The sequence below is a fragment of the Condylura cristata genome, unplaced genomic scaffold (assembly GCF_000260355.1).
Source record: "Condylura cristata isolate star-nosed mole 26May11 unplaced genomic scaffold, ConCri1.0 scaffold00009, whole genome shotgun sequence".
Lineage (NCBI taxonomy): Eukaryota > Metazoa > Chordata > Mammalia > Eulipotyphla > Talpidae > Condylura > Condylura cristata.
This window is the reverse complement of record NW_004567110.1, coordinates 38,746,574-38,768,335: the sequence shown is the minus strand read 5'-3', so window position 1 is coordinate 38,768,335 and position 21,762 is coordinate 38,746,574. Positions and strand designations below refer to the sequence as shown.

Below are 21,762 nucleotides of genomic sequence, written 5' to 3'. Positions count from 1 at the left end.
CCATTCCATGCTGGTGAAACTTCTCACAACCACTGCACCTCTGGCCTATACCCAAGTTCTGTATGCAGACATAAATAAATATTACAAAAAAAAAAGCTGATTCCAATTCAGGAAGTTTGGTGACAGTATAAAGTTCTAAAAGATGGTGAATCTTGCTCAATCAAATTATATATGTGTGTGTGTGTATACGTATATATATACATATACGTATATACACACACATATACACATATATATATTTAATTGTACTGATAAAGAAATGGTATTATGAAATGACGTGTTTTTAAAAAATACATTTTAAGTGATGACCCATCCAAGTATGTTTAAAATACACCTAAATTTCAAATAGAGTTTTACAGAAATTTCATGAAACTACATAATGCATGGAATAGGCTATAGAAAATCACAAAGCTAACTCGCAATTTAAAGGTTTTTCCCAGCAACGATCATCCAAGGCTGATCCAGCCACAGGGTTAAGCTTGATGGGAGCTTTCTAGTAGGTGAGTGAGGATGACGGCATGTGAACCCATTGATGAATCTTAATGTCATGAAAACAGATGCAGCCAGACCCGGGGCTGTGTGATGCAGAGGAGGCAGTAACTGTGAGGCTTTCTTGCCAAATGTAAATCTGAACTGACCTCGCCTCCAGATGGAACCACAGGCATGATTGTGCTCATATGCTCTCATTCTCATCTTTTACCACTTATAGGTTCAAATAACAATCCAGTCTGTGTCTACTTCTAACAGCTAACTCATATTCACAAGACTGTGAGTTAAGTATTTTTGCGTGTTTCTCTCTGTGTGTAAAAAAAATTACACACATATATATCTGTGTAAAAAAAAATTAAGACCAACTTTTATATGTGTAACTTGTATAACTTCCCACAATGATTGTCATCAATGTGTTAATTAAAATGCAACTAGATTGCAGCTGTATCAGATATAAGGAAATGAAGATGCAACTGTATCAGATGTAGGAAATGAAGATGACAAACTCTGGTGGTCAACCACACATTTGAAAAGACACTCCCAGAACCTGGTTCCTCTCTCTGATTGTGAAATATTGTGGTTCTTGTTCTCTGAGGTTTTAGTCTTATACCCTTGTCCTTACTTTGCAGCATATTTTCTTCTGGGCGGTTTATCCACACCCATGGTTTCAATTCCTATTGGGTTCTTCAATTTCCAATTCATAACTCCATTCCATGCTTTACTTTCCACTCTAGATCCTATATCCAGTGCATCTGAACCTCCCCACCTACATGTCTCCTGGTTCTCCATCTCAGTGCATAAGGTTGGATTCTCCAGTTATCACAACACAGGATTCCTCACCCAAGGCTTCTTTCTCTGTGAATGGCGCCTTCAGATAACCACACAAGGTCCGCCCACTTATTATCCCCCCACTACAACATAGAACCCAACACACCACACACTTGGATAACTTTCAAATTCATTTCTTCTAGTTCTTGTCTCTGCCTACCCAGAACCAGCCCCCTAGCTCAAATCACCAGCATTTCTTATTTTAGTTACTGTATTCATGCCCCTGCCTTCCAACCCCTTCTTCAACCTCTTTAAGAGGGAACACTTCCAAAAGAAAATCTGGTCAGCTCAAACTCTCTTCATAAAACTCACTCATTATTTCCCTTTGATCAAGAGGGTAAAGAAAATGAAGTGAAACAAAGTAGCTGGCAAATTCCTACAAATTCTGGATTTTCTCTCCCTCCCACCTCTTCTCATTCTACCCTCTCAATGTTTCCATGCCACTCACTTCCTCCTTACGCTGGAATCTCTTTAACCCCACCCCTAGTTAAGTTCTATCACCCATCAGGTGCCAGGGAAGTCTTCTCACGTACAAGTTTATTACCTATTGCTATACATGTTTTCCTCTTTCACAAGACCTCTTTCCCCTACTATGAAATCATATTCCAAGAGCAGTCAGGGGACACTATCATCTGTTATCTGGTGGTACCTCACAAACTGTCCTCCTGTCACGGTTAGGCAATCTGACTGGATCTGGGAACTCTGGTCTCAATTCATTTTTGTTAAGTTTTGTTTTCATAGTTAGTTGGATTTGAGGGAGGGCTCATTTGCATTCTTTTTTTCTTTAAAAGTCTGCTACTGTAAATCATCACATAATTCCTTTTGACTGTCTAGCAATATACCATTTTGTTATCTTGTGGACTTTAAGTTCAGAGTTTCACAGAACTAAATGAGCACAAAATCTACCCCAAAATTACTATGGATTGATGAAAAGCATAACAGTCTAACTTAGCACTTTTACTGCAGGCTGTAAGAAAAGTGATAATAGTGTCTCAGTATAATACAGTAAAAGTACATGGGATTAGGATTCTGACAGATGTAGGTTAAAACCTACTCTGTGGTAAACCACCACCAGATCCAGGCTTAATTTTCTGACCTGAGTCATCTACTCACCTACAGAGATCCCAGAGTTGTCTCCAGCTTCCCTCACCCGTAGATTCACAGCAGCTATTGTTACCTTACTTTTGTGTAGTACTTTATCTTATCAAATATATTCTGTTTTTTTAAAGATTTATATACTTATACTTACAAAAACTGGGGTACAGGCTAGAAGTGCAGGGACAGTGAGAGGATTCACCAGAGACAGAGCGGGGAGCAGAAAAGTCAGATTGACGAAGCACACTGCTGAGGGGAGCAGTGGGTGAGACAGGAGTGGTCTGCGGTGCCATGAGGATCACCTCTAGGGCTGGGGATTGAACTCACATTGAAGAGACTGCGGCTAGCTTGCAGTGCTGCACTATAAACTGTTGTGCCACCAGGGAAGGTCCAGGTTGCCATTTTTTTTTAAAGTCATGACATCCACTAATAAGGACAAAGCTTTACGTCTGGAAAGGTTTGTGAGAACTTGTGTGAATATTACAGATGTATTCTATAACATCTATGCCACAGGCCTAGTTCTTATGTTTTACAAATCATCTGAAATCTGATGGATAAAATAGATTATGCTTAAATTTATGGATAACTCATTTTCATAGGATTTCCAACAGCTTTCTATATCCATGCTGAATGTAAAATGTTTTATATACTACAAATTCTTTACAGCAGTAATATGAAAAACCTCAGAATGTTGAAGGATCTTTGAAAGCTAGATCAATATTGCAGCCATTTAAAAATTTTTCAGTGTTTTCAAGGGTAAAACTTTCTTCTTTGGGGACCACAAACCTGAATATAACTTCCAGCTTGGCAAACAAATAACAAAAAATATGGAATTCCCTTTAAAGATATTATGTATAAATAGAGTTAGAAAATTTAGAACAGCAAGTCCCAGATGGTCTATTAGCATCAACAAAAACCACTTTCTTTGCCAACATAAATTTCACAAGGCAAAAATCATTCTTAGGCGTGCAGACACAGAAGTATCAAGTTTATGAATACGGATTACCATATGCTTGGTACCAGGTTAGGTACTTTATTACATGGCCCACAGACCATCATTTTACAAGCAAACTATGAGTGTTTGAAATGAACTGTTTATTCTTTACGGTAAGGAACTGCTAGAAGGCAGGACTTGTATTCTGTGATTTAGAGTAAGACAGTGTGATAATAGATGTGACCAGCAGGTTGAAAACAGAAGCAAAACCAACAAACCTGTTGGTACTAGACATTTTTTTTTAAAAGATTTATTTATTTATTCATATAGAACTGGGGTACAGGCCAGGGATGCGGAGGGTGAGAAGATTCACCAGAGACAGAGCAGGGAGCAGAACAGGCAGATCGACGAAGTACACTGCAGAGGGGAGCAGTGGGCGGGTCAGGAGAGGTCTGCTGCCATATGGATCTCCTCTGGGGCAGGCGGGAATCGAACTCATGTGGAAGTGACTTTAGCTTCTTAGTGCTGGGCTTTAACCCGCTGAGCCACCAGGGAGGGCCCGGTACTAGACATTTTAACTTCTATTTCCTAATTTCTAACAATCTAGATTTCTGATATTTAATTTTGTGTTGTTAATAATCTAATTACTATTATTGTGAAGGAACTGCCACGTAAACATAAGTGCCTTTATGTAATCAGTACTGAAGAACAATGGAACTGAGGCTTACAGATTTCAGTAGCCACCCACCCCATCACTGGGGCGGGGTGGGGGGGTTGTGGGAAGGAGAGGGGAGGAAGGAAGGGAAAGAGATGATGATGAGGCCACAGGTCTTCATCACTCCACCACAAGAACTTTGTAAAATTGTAGAGAATATGTCAGAACAATGGAAACTCAGAGTTTCCAAAACTACATGTGAGCAGGTAGCTACAACCCTGTGACAGCCTTGGAGTTCTAGAGATGGGGGCTTGGGTAACACAGGCTGGAGTCGGGACCAAGGGGCCAATGACCCTCTAAGATCCTTTTATGAAGCTCAGACGTTCCACTGTCATAAAAGCAGACATCATTCTCAGCACACACTTGCACATTTCTATACTATATATTCTTCAATAATCTTTGCTGTTCTGTTTCTTTCGAAGAAGACTGTTTTAAAACTGCTAAACAGCTCACATCACTCATTAGAGATATTCAAGGTGCCAGATAACTAAACCTCCACTGAAGCTAATTTATAGAATACAATAGCAATTTATGGATCAATATGCAACTATATGGGCCTTAATTGGTTTTATGAAAATACTTATAACACAACAGTGAAGGAAATCAATAAAGATTTATTAAGCTTTTCACTCTCTGCATGGGTTTAAAAATGGGTTCTGGCTCATTTAAAAGATGCTTAATAGTTTTTACTTGAATATTGTTCTTTACTGTCTCTGGTCCTTTTCTCAAGTTGACTCTCCAAATGGGCGAAGTCTGTCTTTCTCCTGTACAGTTGTGCAGAGAGATGTCTGCTCTGCTGCCAGATTGTCAGTCTCATCAGGTGACAGCACCTGACTCCTGTGCCAAGATACACAAGCATTCATAGGCGATGAGCTTTTCCCTACTTAAATGATCTATCTGTAACAGGGAAACGATGCATGTTGTTTGGAGACTCGTGAAATTTATTCAAAATAAAGTACTTGGCTGAAAATCTGATTTCGAAGAAAAAGTTAATAGCTTGTACTTAATGAGTGGCCACTATTATCAGGTACTTTTTAACATGGTGCCTCACTTAGAAACATCAAGTTACATTCCATTTATTCTTCCTGGGTGGGTAGAGAAGATGTATAAAGGGTTTTAATACTTCTCTTCCCTGTATCCTCACTCTTGGTATTGTAACTTTGTGAAGTCCTTTCATCAAGAGATTTTGATTTTTCTACCCTTACCTTCTCTGCTGACTTGGGACTCACTTTGTCTCATGGAACGCAATGGAAACAATAGCGTGTCGATTCTGTTGATAATAGAGCAGTAGCTTTGCATGCTTCCTCTCTACTAGTAAGGTCCTGCTGATTGGCTATGTGAATAAGCTCAGATTTACCTCTCCACTGAGAGACTCCACTGTCCCCAAACAGCTATTTCCAGACACAGAGACACCTAGATGACAGCAAGCTGACAGTGACTTATCCCCAAACTCAACCAAAACCAGAAAAACTGCCAAGCTGAATCAGTCCACATAATCAAGAGCTCAGTCCAGTTTGTCCTTCAACAACACAGGTTTGTACTGTGCTGACCCACTTAAATGTGTGGTTTTTTTTTTTTTTTTTTTTTGTCCAGCATAGACTCCACATTCATGGATTAAACCAACCATGGATATAGGTTGGTTTAAATTCCATATGTGGAACTCTTTAAACACAGGATTGATTGTAAGTTATATGAGAAGTTTCAAATGTGCAGATATCAATACCCCTAATACCAGCATTGTTCAAGAATCAACTCTAAAGTAGAAATTTAAGTGTTAAATTGTGGGGTACTTTGTTATGCAGCAAATGCTAACTGATACAGAAGTCACAGTGCTCTTCATATTACAAAAAAGAGGTACACAAAGATTAGTGACTTTTCCAAGGTCACTCAACTGTATGTAGAAAAGCTATCAGGTTATTATATCTGCCATAAGAGTCCCCACTGTTCGTTGCTCTGCCATGCTGCATCTGATATAAATGAATGTATTTATATACCTATACATACCTGAACTGGGCTAGACATATTGCTTATATTCAGTAAACATAAAAATCTCCATTTTTATTTTTCACTAAATAAACTGAAATTTGATAGTTTTGCTCATGCTATTGCTTCCACATAAGATACATTTTCTACTTATTTCCTGTCTTTGAAATATACTCAAATGGAACCACTTCCCAGAAACCTCCCTTAAAGTCTCAAGGCAGAATTAAAATATCCTACCTGTGGTTGACTGTAAAAATAACAACTGCTCACCCATTCCTTTATCCTTATTGTGTATAATGTCATATTCAGTACCTTCCACCAAGAAATGAAACCCATTTCCCTATTCCTGGCATACAGACTTGATTTGTTTGCTACTTTCTTTGGCCTGATGTGTGACAGAACTGATGGATGTCAGTTTTGAGAGAAGACCTGACCTAAAGTGCCCTGATAATTCCATTTATTCTTTGAAGAAACCTTACCTTCATCAGTGAGCAACTTTCTTGGTCCTACTGAAAGATGAATGACCACAAAGACCAGAGCTCCCTTCAGCCATAGCTGAAGTTCCTGGACAAGTGAGAGCTCAGCCAAGACCACCACAGCCAACCACAACTGACCATTGACTGTTACATGAGGCAGCTAGCTGAGGCCAGAGAAATCACTCAGCTGAACTCAGTCCAAGTGGTGACCTGCAGAATCCAGGGCTAAATAAATTAGTTATAGAAGCCACTAAGAAGAAATGGATACAGATACTGAATCTTTGTACTTTCCTGGTAGTTTTGGTATAGCATATATATTCAATATTTACTCACTAAATAAATGAATAATTATTCAATTACACTGAGATAAGAGTTCTCTAATAAAACAGAACTCTTTTCATTTTTATTCTGAAGTTAATAACTTTTATCTTTCTGAACAGGGGACAGCAATGTTTAATACAGGGTCTGGCACTTAGCACTTCTTAATAAATGTTAGCTGTCATTGATCCTGTATGTGAACTAAAATGCCAGACAAAAGTCAAAGCCAATGCTGTGACACTGAGGAGCACAGGAGATTTTTCAAAAATCCTTTCAAAATCAGGACAAACTCTCCTGGTATTTGTGGGGTGGACATTTAGGGCAAGGGGCATGCTATCAGCACACTTCTTTCTTTTTGAAGTTATACACTCATTAAATGACCCAAAGTTCCTAAAATCACTCAATTTCTAAGAGAGAGAGAACCCCAGAGAAAGATCCATCATAACAGGCATTCCCCATTCATTCTTTAAGTGAATAATTCTCAACTTGGACTGCATGTTAGAAGTACCTAGAGAGTTTTTCTTAAAAAAAGTCTTCAATGATTGGTTTAATTAGCTTGGGGTGCAACCTACCCATGGAGACCCCAAAAAGCCCCTTTGGTGGTTTTATTCAATAGTCAAAATCAATAAGCATAATTCAACTCCTCCCCAGAGTGCTTCCACTAGCCAAATACTTATTTTTGGATTTAACTTTCAAGGAAGACCTAAATAAACTTTCGTTTTTTAAATATGCCTATAATCAAAACCCAGTAATGCAAATGTATAGCTAGAAAACAATTTCTTATAATAATGGACAATGACTTGCTCAGAAGGAATTAAGAAATTATTATCAGATGAGTAACTTTCTGATGAGTAATTCCACTAGCATAATATGAACACTTGGCAGAATCTTAATGTCTTAAAGGCCTTAAGCATCATTAGCTATTCAAAATTTTATTGTTCTGAATTAAAATATCGTATATTATATTAAGCAATAAATTCAAGCTAAATTACATTTAAGTGTATGATCTGAAAGTACATAAACCTAAAATCTTTGTTTGAAAATGTACATTTTCATGAGTAATACCATCTTATCACAATTTAAGGTATAATTTATTACTGCAATATGCTTCTGAGTTTAGATTTAATGTAGCTATTTAAAAAAACTGGTCTAAATGCATAAGTGATTCTCACGTGGCACCTGTATTCTTTTCTGGGATGATTTCTTTTTTGGCAGAGTTCAAAAGTGCTGAAAAATGATGAATAATCTTATGCTATAGACTACATAATGCATGCAACATTTCATCTTCAATACATTCCATAGTTGTAATCCCAGATAACCTCTAACACATATATGGAGAGTTGAATTTTCTAAGCCACAGACAAAGAAGTCAGGTTTGCTCTCTGATCCCATACAAATGGAACGTGATTTCCCAAGAGATTAAACAAGTCAAGCAAATCCCCTAATACTGAGGAGCTGGGAACTGAGCCCCAGAAGTCTGAACCTGCACCCTCTTCACCTCTTTGGAGGTGGGCAAGAGAAAACAACAGCATGGTCAAGCCTTACAAAAAGAATGGCAGCTGGATTTGGTCCCAGATTTTGCCAACCTGTAGAGACATTAACAACAGGAGAAATAGTTACCACTTCCTACCCCACATCTTCTCATAAACAGGCTTGAGTCAACTCTAGTCCTTTAGTACATTAGTTATGAATACAGTTATTGTATTTTTTAGTCTATTACTTGTTTACTGTAATACTGTATACTTGTTGCTACTAATGAACCAATATTATTAACAAAATTCCATACTTAATTTAGGTTTCTTTAGTTTTAAACAGTCTTTTATTTTTTGTTTCAAGATCACATCCAGGACACCTCATTATATTGTATTTATTTGCTCCTTCTTTCATTATTTCAACTCTCTGTGTGTATGTGTGTGAGAGACAGAGACAGAGAAAGAGACACATACACAGAGAGGGTGAGCATCAATTGGAAATTCAGCCATTTAAATACAAAATCTCACAAATCACTCTTTTCATGTTCTCTAATGTAAAAGAAAAGGACATATGTTACTGAATTAATCTGCAGTTTTAATTATGAGAAAACCACTATAGGTAAGAGGAAGGTCAAGTAAAAAAGAACTTCACATTTGGAAGAGACCTAGAAACATGGTTTGTGATTATAAAATGGATTAGCAAGACAAGGGTGGAGCAGAGTAGTGTGAGAATATAGAGCAAGAACTGGCAGGTCACAGAGAACTATACTATTGCAGAAGAAAGAAGTAATATTGTGTAAATCATCATCATTTGCTTTAGAGGAATTTGTTTTTAAAATCCACAGAAATGCGGTTACAATTTCCTTGCCAATATTTGTATAAAACATTTTCCAAACAAGACTGATTCATCTTACTCTGAAATGAATTGTTAGATCACAACAGAGAATGTTAAAGAGTTTGCATCCCTTATAGAAATGCCAAACATTTTCCTCTGCCTGATGCTGTACTATAAATAGGGAAATTCAGATGCTAAAAATGTTCTCTAAGTTGCCAAACATAGTTCTTAGCATCTACTTTCTAGTCCAAATGACGTATTTTTCTAAAGTTTGAAAATGAAAGCTACTTACAGTTCAGAGTTGAAACAGTTATCAATTAACTGTAAAGGCTATTTCATTTATGTATATTCTTTTTTTTTTAGATCATATTCACTGTTTTTTTTTTAACTTTTACTGCAATTTTATTAAAGAGTACTGACTCTAATGACAGTTGAATGTTTAACCTAACAATAAAAACACCCAAACAGCAATTACATTGCTGGAAAATAATGGTGCCAATTTAAATTATTTTGAAATTCCTTAGCTGCATTTGGATGGAAAGATGTAACATTTACTTACTGTCATAAAGATAGTAAAGTCAGAACATGAAGACTAAGAAGCCCACTAAAGGAGACGGTGCAAATAATGTTCCAATATATCCAAGAACACAACGAAATTAACATTTAGGAAGTGTTACTATTTTTTAAAGTTTTTTAAAAAGATTTATTTATTATTTATGCATACAGAACTGGGGTACACCAGAGTTACTAGGGCACTGAGATGATTCACCAGCGACAGAGTGGGGAGCAGAAAAGGCAGATGAATGAAGTACATTGCTGAGGGGAGCAGTGGGTGAGACAGGAGACCTCTGCAGTACCATGCGGGTCCCCTCTGGGGGTGGGGGTGGGGGTCGAACTCACACAGAAGTAGATGCTGCTAACCATGCAATGCTGTTCTTTAACCAGTCGTGCCACCAGGGAGGGCCCAGGAAGTATTACTTAATTGAGAAAAATAAGATTTCTTAGCATGAAATTGCCTTTTGTTGTAAAGATAGAGAACAAAAAACAGGAAGTTTCAATGATTTATGATTGGTGCTTCAAAACTGTATACATATCTACATATATTTTGCAATAGCAGAAAAAAATATAAACAGTACGGAAATTTGCCTATCTCATTTGAGGCTGGCATTCACTTAAAAAGGTGATGCATGATGTTCACTTAGAGAGGGGACAAGAGACTATCGGAATTACTCTTGTGGCATGGAAGGAGCAAGGCTGGGTTATAACTCTGCCTTCCTTGTGCTTCTACAATTCAGCAGACTTCTGTTACTAATCATCTCCTTGACAAAGACAAGATTCCTCTTAAACTGAATGCAAACAATTATTGCAATCTCTTTCCTGGCTTCTTTAAAGACTCCAGAGTTATGCTTCTCCAAACTTCCATCAGAGATGTCTTAATTATTTAAAAAATTTAAGCTCTATAACAAAGAAGTGACATAAGTAAAATTAGTTTTTATTAAAGATTATATTATCAATTTCATTTATAATATAATGAAATTGTATTCTATTTTGACTTCTTTCTATTTAACAAGTGATAACTTTTCATTTACTTTAAAATTCATTATGTAATAAAATGTATGCCTTGCACACACATTTCTGAAATAGCATACTATTATGCGCTCGATTTGGGGAGCCATAATATAACTTTTAAATTACATTTAATGTGTCATGATATCAAAATAGAAAACAACTGCTTTCCAATAACTCATGTTTGGGTAATTGCATGTAGGACCAAAACAATCCACCTACAATAATTTTTATGTAAAATTAGAAAACAATGAAACCAGTGAGTATATTTCGGATGCTGTTTTTAAGCATTTCTCAGCAATTAGTACATATTTGGTGATGAACTGTGTTGTCAGCTTAGCAGCAGGGATATGAGGACATCTGTATATATTTTAAAGATTTTATTTATTTATGCATACAGAACTGGGGTACAGGCCAGAGGTGCAGGAGTGGTGTGAGGATTTAACCAGAGACAGAGTAGGGAGCACAACAGGCAGATTGACAAAGTACACTGCTGAGGGGAGCAGCAGGTGGGTCAGGAGAGGTCTGCTGTGCCATGTGGATCACCTCCGGGGTGGGGATTGAACTTGCACTGAAGCAGCTAAGACTTGCTTGAAGTGCTGGGCTTTAACCCACTGCACTACCACCAGGGAGGGCCCTGAGGACATGTATATTAAGGAGGGAGGTTGATGTTTGTTTCAAATAAATGAAAGGCCAAACTGGATATCATTGCTCCTAACTTTATCTTCTTTTAGCATTGAAATTTTTATTATACAGATATCCAGACAGGTTAATACAAAGCTTCTCATATATATTAAGACATTTATATATAACACAACAAACACTCATGCAGCCACTATCCATTTTAGAACTAAAACATCCTCAGCATTAGGAAATATAAATAAGAATTTTGAGTAGATGACTTCAGCTTATAACATGATAACATCAATATTTCTTAGGCATATGGTCTCACTGTCTTTAATCTGATATCTATTATACGTATAAGGTAACAATACAAGACTAATTATAAAAACTAATTAAAACCACCAAGGGAGGTTGAAGTGTTGATATGAATTATAAATGTGTTAGCTCATCTAACTCACAAATGGCTTTGTATACTCTAAGAGGTCCTCACACAATGTTATTTTCTTTGAAAATACTTTAGTCATTTTTATTTGTTGATTTTCTATGACTAGAACTTGGATTTGAGCCTTTGCCACACTGAACAATGTAATCCCCTCTAAAACCCGGTGATCTTGTGAAGTGGTCAGAGGCCCTGCCCTTGGCCATGGTAGATGGTCAGAAGTCAGAATTGAGAGAGGGCAGAGAAACATGATAATGTACAAAGGGTGTCACACAAACAAGACCTGCCATGGACAATCTCTGCTCCAGAGGAACAATTCAGAGCTTGGGCCTCTGGCTACAGAGACATCCAGGTTCTAAGGAATATTCCAAGTCCAAGAAAGCTGAGGCCCAGACATCACCACCAAAGAGGGATGGTCTACAGCGTGTAATGTTTCAATAAATGAGGATGATGAAGCATATCAGTGCAGGTTCCAAATCTCTTTGGTACCAGCCTGACAAAGAGCCAAAATTTTCATGCAAAAAGCCCACAGAATTTAAGAAAACATGAGAAAAATTTTATCTAAAGACTGGGACAGCTGTTTCTTCTGGGAAAAGCTTTTTGTCTCTAGGTCAGGACCCTGTTTATCATGAAACTATGTACCCTTTCCAAACTGGTCACTAGAAAGATAGGGAAAATTTGGGCTCTATCAAATAACCATGAAGTCCTATCAAAAAGCCATTTCAAAGAATCAATTCTGCACATGCACTTTCATCCTTCTTCCCTTTATCCTGCAATATGTTCCCTGTGCTTCATTCTAGCCCTACCTCTTTGTTTTAACATTGTCTTGATGTGTTACATAGAGTATTTTATACTTGTAAGCCTTTTGGACAAGCTAGAGTATAAACAAACAATCACCAGCTTATAAAGATGTAAAGAGCTTAGAGAGAATCCATCTCTATCCTCCATATTTTACAGATGAGAAATCAGAGGCTCCAAGGTCTCAAGGATGATTGGTTTAAAGATGGTCTGAATTTAGGGATCCCAAGTGTAGCTTATTGACTTTTCATCAACACCTTATTTATTGTCTCTATGGCCTTCATTTATCTTATCTTTCCTTTTCTTAAGATAGTATTACCCAAAGGTTGCTACTAGATCCTCCCTACCTGAGAAATTTGAGGAACTACTGTGTTCTGCATCTTGCTTCTAGAGAGGATCACAAGAAAATTTTGAGGAACATGCACTAAAGTAATTGCTCCAGAGGAACAACTTAATTCTGTCTCACCCTCATCTTTCAAAGAGATTTAACTATAAGTAAAATCTTTTCTCTTGTTTTTCATTAAGGGTATAGGTGGGAAGGTGCACCCTTTAATACCCCCAAAGCACACTTGGGGAATAGTGAGTTAGGCAAGGCCTCAGGAAGGCTGGTGTCTAAATGCCCCCTGCCAGTGGGTGGGAAGGACAGCCCCATACCCATCTCATCGGCTGAACAGTGGCTGTTGGGTAAAACCCCTGGTATCCAGCCATTATAAGTCAAAAGGCTCAGGACCCATCAGTGGAAAAGGTGTGCAGAAAGGACAGCCACCATCATTGACTTTTTCCATAGTGCTTGCTCAGGAGCTCCTCTGGCGGCCTACTGTGGAGTCCAACAGCCACGGGATGTGGTGCTTGGAACCCTATGTTCACCAAGGCATTAATAGATACACTTGGAATTCTAGGACAGAAATGACAAATTTTGCTTCTATTGACAAAATACAAGAGACAAAGGGTATTACAGATCCAGAACTGGCAATGTAGCATGGTACATGTCCCTCTGTGGGGTCAGCCTAGCTACTGATTAATGCCAAGGGCTGTGCCAATGAAGCAAGGTTCAGTGTATACAGGAGCCACCTGCGATGGGGTGCATGGGGCTCGAATGCCCAGACTCTGATAAAGCTACCTCCTGTTGGGACCCTGGCCAAGCCACTCACCCTTTCAGCATCAGTTTCCTCTTCAGTAAAATAGAAGTAAGAAATAGTAGTCAAGTGGATTCAATGACTGACTATTTGCAATGTCCTTATAAGTGTTTGTTAAATAAAAGTGTGCCATTAAGCATTTACTCCAATTTTTCTCTGCTAGTATGCACTTCCTTTCACCATAGACAAAATCAAATATAACACGGTGAAAACAAGACCCTTGCCTGCCTCATTTTTTTTTTTAAGATTTATTTATTTATGCATGTAGAACTGGGGTATAGGCCAGAGGTGCAGGGGTGGTGAGAGGATTCACCAGAGACAGAGTGGGGAGCAGAACAGGCAGATTAATGAAATACACTACTGAGGGGAGCAGCGGGCGGGTCAGGAGAGGTCTGCTGTGCCATGTGGGTCACCTCCAAGGCGGGGATTGAACTTGCACTGAAGCAGCTGCAGCTAGCTTGCAGTGCTGCATCCTAACCTGCTGTGCCAGCAGGAAGGTTCACCTGCCTCATTTTAAGACAATGTGTTGACCAGTTCACAAGAATACAAATCAGACTAGAATGGACAACTCTGCCTTTGGAGATACACACAAACTTAGTTGCATGTGAGCTCCCCCTATTTTATGGGGGTGCTTATGTTCCCAGGCTGTGGAGGCCCAGGCTGTCAGCAGTGCACAGTGATCCAGCCTCAAGTACAGTGGTTCCTGGGGATCCTGGCAGGACGGGAACAGCAAGGCAGAGCCAGCAGACTCACAGATGGACCAGCGATTACCCTGCAAGTTGGCACTTTCCAGGGCTCGCCAGCCCTGCTGCCAATGACAGAGCAGCCAACGAACCCTGGCAAGAGCAGTAGGAGTCGCGCGGAGCCACGCAGGCCTTCGTCACCCTTAACTTAGTTGCTAAATGCAATAAAATGAAAACAATTTTAAAAATATAAAATAAATGAAACAAATAGATTGAGGCAATAAAGGGAAATAATTTGATACCATCTTGATTGTTTTCTCTTTAGTATTTACTTGAAAACCTCCCTATAAATTATAGTTAGTTTTTATAAGGTTAACAAATGCATCTTTAGAAAGATTGCCAAATATGTTCATTTATGAACCCACTGCAGAGTGGGGGCGTGTTTGTGGAGGGTGGGGAGGCTTCCCACATCAGCAAGCAATTCTTGGGCTTCAGTAGGAGGGTGTTGAGCAATTCAACTGAATTCAGTTCACATCTGACATGACCAACGGGTAGCAGCAGATTCCAGAGAAAAGGAGAGGAGTCTTTCAAAACTCAGGCTGTTCTCCATGCTTCTTACCAATGTGTACAGACAGGAAGTATCCACAGCCCCTCTGCAGACTAGAGGTTCCGGCTACAAGCTTAGGTTATTAGGAAGAAGCTTGTGTTTCTCACTAAGTGGTATTATATCAGAAGTCCCCCAAAACCATCCTTGGGTTCTGTTCTTCTGTTTGAGAGGCTCACAGCACTCAAGGAACCCACTGACTCACTAGATTATGGCTATGTCACAAAACGATGCCAACTGGGAACAGCCATGTGCAAAATTCGCAAGAGGGCAAGATGTGCAGGGTTTCCGTCCCCCCTGGCTTGTTATGTGCCCGAACCTCCCTGTTTACCAAGCTGGAAACTCTTTGAAGCCCCTCCTTTTGGGTTTATTTACACAGTCTTGAATGATGAAACAACTGGTCTTTGCTAATTAATTCAACCTCTGGCCCTCTCCCTTCTTGGGAGGTGTGTTTGGAGTGGGACTTTAAGTTCCAACCCTCTAACCACTACACTGGTTCTCCTGGCATCCTGTCCCACCCTTAGGTGCTTATAAAAGCCATTTTAATTACATAGCGAAAGATACCTCTATACTCTCAACACTTAGGAAATTTCAAGGCTTTTAGTAACTATAAGCCAGGAACTAGGGATAAAAGCCAAACATATATGAGAAAAGTTCACTCATCTTAATACCCAAACTTATATTTCTTAAATGCATAGAATCACATGGATTTTAAAACAAGAAAGCAAATAATGTACCTGTATGATGTCCAAGTGGTAGGGTAAAAGAGTAAAAGACCTTCTTTTGGTATATTCAACTGATACTGAATCCTATATGAGGTTCATAAAAATCTGATTTCATAATAACCCAGTGACTGTACACTAATGTCATTTCAACTGCAATTTTAGAAATCCCATAATTTATATAGCATAGTTCTTGTAGAAATAGGCAGCCACTTACAAATACAAGTCAACACTGGGGAGTATGATACATCTCTCTTGAGGAAAAGGATAAGAGGGACTTTGGTTGGAAATGGCCCCAACACACTTGTTTTCAGGGTTCTCTAGGCTTCTAGCTACATGCTCTGTCTGTAAACACAGTCAACCTACATTTTAGAAATATGTTTAACTGCTCTAGTAAGACACACACAGACACACACACACGCACATGAGCTCCTCAAACACCTGGAGTTCTCAGGCACCATGGAGGGGGGCAGTTCCTATGTTAGGACTGGGGTGCAGGCACCATGGAGAGGGGGCCGAGGTAAACACAAAGCTTTGTGAAGCAGACACACTGGATCTCAGTCATGGTTTCCACCTCCACCAGTTTCCAAAGCAGAGTTTGCATAGAGCTTTGAACCTCTGCATTTACAGTTGTTGTTTTTAAAGATCTCGACATTTTGGGCAGGGTCTCCTCTCACTGTCCTGACAGGCACAGTTTCTTTCTCTCTTTTTGAGCTTTATTTATTTATGCATACAGAACTGGGGTACAGGCCAGAGGTGCAGGGGCTGTGAGAGGATTCAACAGAGACAGAGTGGGGAGAGTGGGTGGGTCAGGAGAGGTCTGCTGTGCCATGTGGGTCACCTTTGGGGCTGGGGATGGAACTCACACTGAAGCAGCTGCAGCCAGCTTGCAGTGCCGTGTCTTTACCTGTAGTGCCACCAGGGAGGGCCTGGCACATCTTTTAATATGTCTTTTTCCTCTCATCTCAGGCAGCTTACCCTTGCTTCTATAAATCATCAGGTGAGGTGCCATGGTGAGTTTATCTTATCCCAACATGTGAATCTTCATCTGTAAGGAGAACTCTCCAAGCAGGTCTGGTGTGTTTATAAACTTCAGTGATTTTAATTTTTGATACTCGACATTTAGAAAGTCATATTGCTACCTTAAAGACTTATTTCACGTTAAACATGTGGTGCAATGTGAAGAAAAATACCACTTACAGGAACACTTATTTCCCAAAATAGCGATTTGCAATCTACAGAAATGAGAAGCTATTAAAATATATTTTTAAAAAGCTCTAAGCTGATTCATAGCTTAAGATTTTGAGATTCCCCACTGCTCTACTATTTTCCCATTCTGTATGCACAGCGCAGATGCCTGCCAAGCCTATTACAGTGAACAAACAATGTCTTCTCTGTCAGAACAGAGAATGAATAGTATCACAAAATTCTCCTCTAATGTACAGCCTCCATTTCCCTACCCAGCCCCTCAGAAGAGAACCACCAGGATGAGGATGGATGAAGAAAACATTATTCCCGCTCGCCAATCTGAAATTACATTCTAGCAAGTGAGGGACGAAGTAATGTCAACTATATATTAACTGCTAAATAGAGAAAGTTGACAAGTTTATTTTCTTTTAAATTGGATCGTATATTTTCCCACTCCTGAGTGTAGTGCACATGAATATCTTTATCGGGAAAGAAGGAGACATTTCATCAGATATAATTTCAGGGCTTAGCAAAAACAGCTTTTAGCTACAGACTAAGCAGCAACAGGGGAACCTCACAGAAGTGACACAGCAATTTGTGTTAAAATATTGGCAGCTAATTCATGAATGTCGAAGCTGAGCATGAGTTCAGCTGCTTTTGTGATGCCTTTATTCCCTGCTAAGCTCACGATTCATAAAGAAAGCGCCTGGAGTTACTCTTCTGAAATGTTTGAAATGTACGGGGGAGGGGTGGAAATATGGGGGAATGGGGTGGGAGGGCATGGGAGGGTGGGGTGCTGCTGCCAGACTTCACTTTGGGGTGTGCCTTGCTCATCTCCACTCATTCACCCAGTCAGCCTCTCCCTCTCTAGCTTATTTTCCCTCCCTTTATCTCCTCTCTCTCTCTCTCTCTCTCTCTCTCTCTCTCTCTCTCTCTCACACACACACACACACACACACACACACACACACACACCCTCGCACTCACAAAAAGGCACTCCCCTCCCCCCCCCAGAAAAGACCCATTAAGGAAGGATAAGAGCTTCCAAAGCAAGAACTTCATGAGCATTTCTTACCAACCAACAAATAGCTTACTTAGTAGGTATTTTCATGAAAGAATATGAATTTTTAAACACCTTCCATCTTTATAAATCTTACTTGTATTATGAATCACATTCCCCTCGTGACATGACTATAGTAAGTTCCTTATTTTAACCTCTAAAGAGAATCCATCAACCTTTCATCATAAAAGAAGAAATACTATTTTTATAATCAAGCCATACTGGCTTTTGTTTTCATGAATATCAGAGAGAGGTTACCACAAAGGAAAAAGTAACAGCTTCCCTTTGCTCCCCGTTTCCCACACACTTCTTGTCCGGCTCACTGAGCCCCGGATTCTGAGGACATTCTCCTGGTAACACGCTGGGGAAAGACTGCAGGACACACCAGAAGCTCTGCTTTCCTCTCTCTCTCTCTCCCGTTTTGTCTTGTATCACTCTAGGTTTGTATGAGATGAAACAATTAAGCCTTTGTGCAGGATGATCGCAATATACAAATTCTTGTGAAGTGTCTACCCCTTTATTGGGACAATGGTAATATTTACCTTGGAGAAATGTTTGTCCAAATAAACTACTCAAAATTCTGGCAATGTCTTCTCTTTGAGAGGTTGTTCTGGTGAGAAATCACTCTTCTTACTTGGCCTATAACCAAAGAGAAAGAAAGTTAAGGAAAAACAACACAGATGGATAGAGACCGTGAAAGACACTTGTCTAGTTCACTGCAAAAATGAGAGCAGATTTGTGCCAACATTGAGCATTGAGTGAGTCGAACATTTTCTCTGAAACAACAGCCTCATCGAATAAAAGCCAACTTGTTCTTTACTTATTTTTGTCTAGTTTTGTGGCAAATAAAACTATGTTTTATTAATTCTGAACAACTGTTACCTGAATTTGAGATAAAGCCAGTGACTTATTTGAAAAGAATATTTATGCTTCCCCCCCAAAGATTTATTTATGCTTACAGAACTGGGGTACAGGCCAGAGGTGCAAGGGTGGTGAGAGGATTCACCACAGACAGATGGGGAGCAGAACAGGCAGATTGATGAAGTACACTGCTGAGGGGAGCAGCAGGTAGGTCAGGAGAGGTCTGCCGCGCCATGTGGGTCAGCTCCCTGGTGGGGGATTGAACTCGTGCTGCAGTGGCTTCACAGTGCTGCGTTTTAACTCACTGTGCTATCAGGGAGGTGGATATTTGTGCTTTTAAGTAGGTGAGTTGTAGCTGAATTGTGAGCATGTCTTATTTAAAGGAGCGGCTTAGGGGTAGTAGGGATAGTGCAGTCACTTCCCCATTTGTTCCATGTGGAAACTTGTGCTGGTGCAGAAGAGACTTCGAGGACATTTTTCTTTGACCTCCTTTCTGATGCACTAGTAATCTTCAGTCCCAACCCATGCATGGTTCTTCTTATTTTGGTGCAGCCCTCTCTCCATCACACCTTTCTCTTTAGTTCTCTTCCCATGCTCTAGTAAACTATTTCTTGTATCAAACTACTGATTTTCATAAAACACCATGATAGGCATAGTGTGACAGGATGGAAAGAATGAATGAATGAAGAAACGAGTGAGTGAATGAATGGTGTGATTACACGCTAAGAAGAGTAACTTGTCAGACTAAGATGCAGACTTCTCAATTATTTTAGTAGACAGGCACAACTCTGATTTGCAATGCAAAAAGCTGAGAAGAACATGAGCCTTCTAGATTTGCATCTAGCGATGGATGGCCTTTCATTAGGACCACATCTGATCAAAGACTGAGTGTGGCTTTTTTCCACAGCAGAATCAGAAGATTGTTTATATTATCTTGAAATACATCTATTGTTTCCCTGACAGTTACCAAGTGAGAAAAGGTTGCCTTTTGTTTGTCGCTGCATTCAGCTATATTATTATTTTCTTTTTTAGAATAAGTCCAAAGAGATCAGAGTAAGACACAATCACCGGCTGTCTTCCTCCAACCTGACTCCAGGTCTTTTGACTGTCAATCAAGCAAACTGGGAGGGCAGGGCTTCACTGGGTGAAAAGCTTGACAGCCAGGAGACTTTCCCACTTATCTATTACCTTTTCATTAGATTTCAAATCAAACAGCCTCTTAAATACCTGACATATATTTAGCTGTGAATTCCAACGATAAACCACTTCCCTCTTCATGTAAGCAAGGTCAGTCCCAGAGAACTCTCCTGAATTCATTACAATTTCAAGCAGATTTGAGAATAAAAACAATTTGCTGTTGTTAAAAAAAATAATTGTTTTTAAAATGTCAAATCGTTTTAATATATATTAGAAATATGTTTGTATGAAGCTTCTCAATGACTAGATATATGCAAAGTATATGGTTTGAAAATTGAACATGACTTGACAGTTAATTTAGTATCAAAATAATTTTGCATTTTCAGGCTATGCATTTCATGAATTAATTATTCCAGGAGATAATGCACCAAAAAAGAGTGTGGAAGTGCAGGCTTGAGTGACTCTGCTCCAAATTCACATTTGACTTTTGAAAACTACACTTGGAGACTAGTGTCTCCAAGTTTAATTAGTGATTCTCAAACTCAAACTCTATAAATCAATCCTACCTGATACCTGAACCCTTTCTATAAACGTCTGAGACATACAGCTTGTAAGTGCAAAGTTAAAAGAACATGGCTCAATAGATCAGTTAAAAGTTCAAAACCCTCTGGCCCTCCCTGGTGCAGGGGGTTAGAGTAGAGCACTGCAAGCTAGCCGCACCTGCTTTAGTGCAAGTTCGATTCCAGGCCCCAGAGGTGGCCAGCATGGTGCAGCAGACCTTTCTTGCCTCACCTGGTGATCCCATCAGTAGTGTGCTTCGTCAATCTGCCTGTTCTGCTCCCTACTCTGTCTCTGGTGAATCCTCTCTCCGCCCTTGCATCCCTGGCCTGTACCCCAGTTCTGTATGTATAAACAAAAAAATCTTTTTTAAAAAAAAAACCCAACAGCTATTTACTTATAAAAAAAGTTCTTAACACTCAATGAAACTTCATGGCTAGCATACAGTAATCAGTCAATATTTACTCACTAATTTAAAAAAACCAGAGCAGAATAGAGCACATTGCTATTTTAAAAAACAAAATTCTTTCAGTCATTGTAGAAAGGAATCGGATTGCAGGTTGCCCACGACTGGCATCCTGCCATCGCTCCACATCACACATGCAAATGCTATCTAAGTAAATACTATGCTTTACTATTTTTGCAATGGAAACAAGTGAACAGAAAAGGCTCATATATGGTTATAGTTTTATACAGTCTAAGAAGGGCTTCCTATAGTAATTCCTGTTGTCTGTCTGGGAATTGCTATCAGATTGTAGTAAGGGAGTTTCTTCTGTATTCCAACGGCTTAGTGGCTTCAACCTTGCTTGAATTCTGCTTCTAACTTTTAGGGTCATGTAGAACATGTCCAGTACTTTGCAAGCTTTGAAATAATGAAAGATACCTATTTAAAGAAGTGCCTCTTCCCTTGTCCTTGAGCTTCTTCTCCCTTTCAAAGAGCATAGTTTTGAATAACACTGGCAAGAGTACAAACGCTGTAGGAGAGGGGGCTTGGGTCTTGGCCAGGTCTGTTCACAAGAACAGAGTAGGCTAGGAGTCTACCCCAGATATAGAATCCAACAATCAAATGCAACAGCCAATGAACAAGTGAACTTGATATGATTTAGAAAATAGTCCTTATCTAGGCCAATGAACAAGTAAACTTGATATGATTTAGAAAATAGTCCTTATCTAGGCCCTCCCTGGTGGCACAGCGGGTTAAAGCACAGCACTGAGAAGCTAAAGCCACTTCCGCATGAGTT

The 21,762-nt window shown here is 39.4% G+C and overlaps 1 protein-coding gene across 1 annotated transcript in view; it reads right to left on the bottom strand.

Moving 5' to 3' along the window:
• The window catches only part of PAG1 (phosphoprotein membrane anchor with glycosphingolipid microdomains 1), a 132,162-nt gene that overhangs the window by 33,412 nt on the left and 76,988 nt on the right, over window positions 1–21,762 (bottom strand). The window contains exon 2 of the mRNA XM_004679775.2: window positions 18,508–18,604. The gene's annotated coding sequence lies outside the window, so the exon portion shown is untranslated. The remainder of the gene's footprint in view (window positions 1–18,507; window positions 18,605–21,762) is intronic.